The following is a 5,907-nucleotide window of genomic DNA, read 5'->3' on the forward strand; positions in this document are numbered from 1 at the left end:
AGACAAGCCTCTTTCTGTCCCTTATATTGTGTCTAAACTACCTGGCTTATGGCAGTTCCAAACCAATCAGTGGACTGATTTAGTAATCATCCACCCTTAACCCTGTACCCTTAACACTAGCATTTCACCATGAATCAATCACATACTGTAGATTCAGCCCCCTGAAAAAGCCCCACTCAAGACTGTATGAGGCCTTGGGGTAGACATCTAGACACAAACCATAATACTTGGCCATAATTTAGAATTCTTGTATAATAGTGAGTTTAATGTATTAATATTTTGTGAAGAATTTTTCTGTTCATGTTCAGGGAGTATAGAGACATTCTTTTCTTTAACTGAAATGCATGTGTTAAATTTAGATGTGAAATGTTTATCTTTGTTTTCAGACGTAGTTGTGGGAGCAATCTGTGAACAAGGCAGCAAGATGGACGAGGGACTCTTCCTCAGAACAAATGCAGAACAGGATAACTGGTTCAGCAACAAACAGAAGAAACTACTGAAACAGCTGAAATTTGCAGAATGCTTAGAAAAATAGGTGGTCATGAGCAAAGTAAGTTTGGAGGTTATAAAGCCTTGGATAACAAAATGAGTAACAGAAATCCTTGGATTTGATGATGATGTTGTGATTGAGTTGATACTCAATCAGTTGAAAGAGTGAAGAATCCAGATTCCAAATCAACCTGACTGAGCTTTTGAATGGGAAAAATCTAGAGAATTTATAGGAGAACTTTGGCCCCTACTGTTAACTGCACAAGAAAACATTGCTGGAATCCCTTCTGCTTTCCTAGAACTAAAGAAAGAAGAAATAAAACAGAGACAGGTTGAACAAGAGAAACTGTCATCGAGGGAGAAACAGGATGAAGACAAATATAAGAAGGGTAAGGAAGAACAAGAAAGCAGCAGAACAAAAAGGGCGAGGTCTCGAAGCCCAAGAAGAACCAAGAGCCAGAGTCTTTCCTCTGCTCCAGAAAAGAAGGAAAAACTCCAGAGTTCCTGAACCTTCAGTGAAAGTAAAAGTACCTTCAGTACAAGAGGCCACATCTACTAGTGACATCTTGAAAATTCCCAGGCCTGAACCCATGCCAGAACCTAAAGAACCTTCTCTGGAAAAAAGTTCCAAGAAAGAAAAGGAAAAGACTTGGCCAAGATTTTGGTCATGCTCTAAATCAAGGTCATGGACTAGTTCTGGCTGTCCTTCTCATACTCGACCACTCAGGTGCCATAGGTCCCAATCAAGATCATATTCACCCAGGAGGCAGCCAAGCCCAAGAAGGAGACCATCTCATCGAGGAAGAACTCCACCACGATGAATGCCACCTCCTCCAAGGCACAGGATGAGTAGATCTCCAGTAAGATGAAGAAGGGCTCACCAGCATCGTTGTCTAGGAGTAGCTCATCATCCTCATATCTTGTTCCTGGTCAAAGAAACCTCCTAGGAGGACATCCAGGCCCCCTCGATAAGCTCATAGGTTGTCTTCTTCAGCAAGCCTTCCAAGGTGAAGGCACAGGCCATTACTTCCCCCTACTCCACCCCTAAATCTCATCATTTCCCAACACCCCAGCAGCAAAACTGTACAAGGAAAAGCCGGTGTTTCTGTGTCTCCAGGAAGAACGTCAGTGACTGAAGAGAAAGGTACTGAGCAAAGAGAATAACCAGCATCAGCACCAGCACCAAAGCCTAGAAAAATAGAGTTATCTGAATCTGAAGAAGATAAAGGTAGCAAAACGGCTGCAGCCAATTCTGTGCAACAGAGACGCCAGTACAGACGAGAGAGCCAACACTCTTCATCTGACTCTGGCTCCTCCTCTTCCTCTGAAGATGAGCGACCCAAGCCATCCCACGTGAAAACTGGTGAGGCGGGCAGGCGGCGGAGACACTCCCCTTCCCCAGTGCATCTTCATCACCACGAAAGCCCCGGAAAGCGACTTCCCCTGGTGGTAGAGGAAGGAGGAGCCCCTCCCTTCCACCAGGCAGGCGCTGCTCTTCTTCTCCAGCTCCTGCTCCTCCTTCTCCGTGACGCCCATCTCCCACACCACTGCCACATGAAGGACTCCCTCACCTCTCTCAGCGCTCTCCTTCCCTGAGAAGATGCTCTCCTTCCATACAAGGGAGGTTCTCTCCTTCACCTCCAACGAGAAGAGTGGCTTCACCCCGTCCCCTCCTAAGAGAGGGTCATCACCATCCCCACTAGCAAAGCGCTGGGTCTCCCTTTCTCCAGCTCCCAAACCAAGAAGCTCTCCAGCCGCCAAGAGAGGCTGACCTTCTGTCCCATCAAAGCATAGGAAAGGGTCTTCCCCAAGCTGCGCTCCCAGGGAGACCCAGTCACCACAACCAAGCAATTCTCTCTCACTGCGACCTCAAGCTCCTCAGACCTCAAATCCTCCACCTGTTCAGAGAGGAGCATTGATCTCACCCCGAGGAAGGCAGTCTCCAAGTATCAGGCCCGTTAGAAGAGTCTCCAGAACTCCAGAATTTAAACAGACAAAAGAAGGCTGCCTCACCAAGTCCACAGTGTGAGAAGGATTTCATCCTCTCATTCTGTTTCTGGATCTCCTGAGCCAGCAGCTAAAAAGCCTCCAGCATCTCAATCCTCTGTCCAGTAAAAAATGTTCAGCATCATTGGTCACTTGAGAAATGCAAATTAAAACAACACTGCGCTTCCATCTTACCCCAGAAACAATGGCTATCTTCAAGAAGTCAAGCAATAACAAATATTGGAGGGTCTGGGGAGAAAATGAACCCTTCTCCACTGTAGATGGGAGTGTAGATTGGTACAATCACTATGGACATCAGTGTGGAGATTCCTCAAAAAAGCAAGGATTAGAGGTCCCATTCAACCCAGCTATTCACCTTCTGTGTATTTTTCCGGAACTGAAAACATCATACCACAGCGATATATATGCACCTATGTTTACAGCAGCACAATTTGTAATAGCTAAATCTAGGAAACAGCCCAAATACTCATCAACCAAAGAATGGATAAAAAAGATGTGGTATTTTATACAATGGAGTATTACTCAGTTATAAAAAAAATATAAACTCAAGGTTTTTATAGGTAAATGGATGCAACTAGAGACCACACTTATAAATGAAATAAATCAGACCTGCATGTGTAAACATCATATTGTCTCCCTAGTGTAAGAACCTGAAAGAGTAAATAAAACCAGAAAGGTACAATAGATACTGTGAAAAGGAAAGAAAATCCTCAAAAGGAAGGAACAACTAGAATGAGGGAAAGGAGAAAAGAAAGAAAGAGGGAAGGGAAAATATATATGTATGTACACAGGATAGCTCAGATAATTATTTTGCTGATTTCTACTGGTCTATAGAAAGAAACAATTAATGCTTAAATTTTTTTCTCTTTGTTTTAATTTTTTTGACCAACTTTACATGCTTATATCTGGCAATGTGAAGCTGAGGGAGGTATTTCTTTTTTCTTTTTCTTTTTCTTTTTTTTTTTTTTTCGGTACCGGGAATCAAACTCACGACCTTGCACTTGCTAGGCAGTGCTGTGCTGCTGAGCTAAACCCCCAGCCCCCGTATCTGGCAATGTGAACAGCAAATTTGAAGATGACAATATGCAATATAACAAACATTGTTGAATTCCTATCATCTTGTTTAGTAAAATTCTGCATTGTTTCTAATGTTTTTAAAATTATTTTTTATTCTCTTTAATGTTTTTAAAATTATTTTTTATTCTTTTTAAAAAATTAAAAAGTAATTCATACTGTAAAAGAAAAGAGTAGTTACGAATGAGTGATTGCATCAATTCTTTACATATGCCATAAAATTACTAGTAAAACAATCTAGACTAGCTTTGTACTTATGAATTTCACTTTAAAAATAAGTATGGGCTATTTTTATTTCCTGTGTTGTATCAGTTTTACAAGATTAATTTTCAAGGATTTTAAATTTTTATCTAAATTATTAAATTAATTGGAATAAAGCTGTTATAGTATTCCTATTATCCTTTTTATGTCTATAATAGTTGAGATGATGGCCTATTTTTATTTCTGATACTGGTAATTAGTGGACTTTATTTTTTTCTCCTTGGTCTTGCTTGGGTTTTGTCAATTTGTTAACCTATTGGAGAACTGCTTTTGTTTTATATTTCTTTTACTTGTTGGGGGTTTAAGGTTTCCTTTTTTATGATGAAAGTGATCACTTGTTTTCAAAATAATAAAGCTCCCTCAGCACCATATTAGAGACATCACAAAACTTTTGTATTGTTTTTATTATCTCTTAGTTAAAATATTTCTTAATTTACCTTATTAGTTGTACTTTGATACCTTTTTATTTGAAAGCATGTTAATTTACTTTTTTATTTCAAAGCATACCTTTTTATTTCAAAGCATATTAATTTACAAATATTTGAGCATTTCTCCATATCTTATGTTATTATTTTGCTATTTAGCCTTTTGTTGTTGGAGAATATATGGGTAAGATTTTAATATTCCAAACTGTATTGATAATAGTTTTTTAAATCAAAGATATGGTCTATTTGTACTCTACGTGTACAAATGTTATGCTGTGTATATCTGAGGATAAACATACCAAAAGTTTTGGGGTTATCTTGTTCTAAAAAATTTCAATTAGATTAAGACAGTTTATAATATTGTAGAAGTCTTTGCATTTCCTCATTGATTTGTTCTTTAGTTATTGTATTAATTTCTCAGTGAAAGATTTTGAAGTGTTCAATTATAACTGCATTTTTGTACTTCTCCCTTTATTCTTGCCATTTCCTGCTTCGTGTATTTTGAAGTCTATTATTACGAGCACCCACAATTAGGACTGTTACATCTTTGAAAGGAACTGATCTCTTTCACATTGTGATATATTTCTCTTTGTCTCTGGTGGATTTGTTTGTTAAGATGTCTGCTTTATCTGATATCAATACAGCTACCTATGGCTTCTTATGATTACTATTTATGTGATTAATCTTATTCCATCTTTTCAACCTATTAGGGCCTTTGTGTTTGTAGTGCCTCTCTTGTAGGCAGCATATAATTTAGACTGTTTTTTTTTTAACCTAGTTTAAAAATCTCTATTCTTAATTAGTGTGTAGTCCATTTGCTTTTAATGCAATTATTGATGCTCCTGGATTTAATTTACAACCTTGCCAATTACTTTCCACTTGCCTCATCTTTATTTTTATTTCCAAGTTTCTCTTTTCTGCTTCTCTTCCTCTAAAATAATTTCTGCAAATTATTTTAATAGTCAAGTTCATTGGTTTTATCAACTTTTTAGCTATATATCTCTGCATCTTCCCTGAGCCATTGTAGGAATTACAGTACCATGGTGAACTTTTCAGTCTACTTGGAGTTAATACCTTATCACATAAGTTGTAAAATCCAACAAAAAATAACTGTATTTACCCACATTTTTATACTATTATTCTCACACATTTTTCTTTAAACTGTGTTAAAACTATAAAATACATTTTATTTAATTCTGATTTTAAAATGTCCTTGATTTTGAAAGAAAAGGAATTTTATCTTTATCCAGACAGTTTTTCTTTTTTTTCTCTTTCTTGTGTATTAGAAGTTCAGTTCATTAATTTGAAGACCCTTTAGAGTATTTTCTAGTGAATATCATCTGAACCCAAATCCCTCTAATTTCCATAAATTTAAAAAATGTTTATTTCATTTTAATTTTTAAGATTATTTTTACTAAACATAAAATTTTTGTCAAGTGTTGCATTTTATTTTTATTTTTTTCTTCACTTTTTATTAGTTAGCCAGGTTAACAGGTCTCATTTTGGCGGATTTGTATATGCACATAACATATTTGATCACTTTCTCCCCTCCACCACCCTCTTGCTGTACTCTTCCCTGGTTTTACATATTTTGGGAGGTTCAGTGAGTACAATATATTTATGTTTATCTATCCCCTATTATCTGCCTTAC

At 37.4% G+C, this 5,907-nt stretch overlaps 1 pseudogene; it reads left to right on the forward strand.

Moving 5' to 3' along the window:
* The first annotated feature begins 424 nt into the window (after window positions 1–424).
* Window positions 425–2,604, forward strand: LOC106147862 (annotated as a pseudogene).
* Window positions 2,605–5,907: the final 3,303 nt, after the last annotated feature.

Source organism: Chinchilla lanigera, unplaced genomic scaffold (genome assembly GCF_000276665.1).
Source record: "Chinchilla lanigera isolate Chin_1 unplaced genomic scaffold, ChiLan1.0 scaffold00011, whole genome shotgun sequence".
NCBI lineage: Eukaryota > Metazoa > Chordata > Mammalia > Rodentia > Chinchillidae > Chinchilla > Chinchilla lanigera.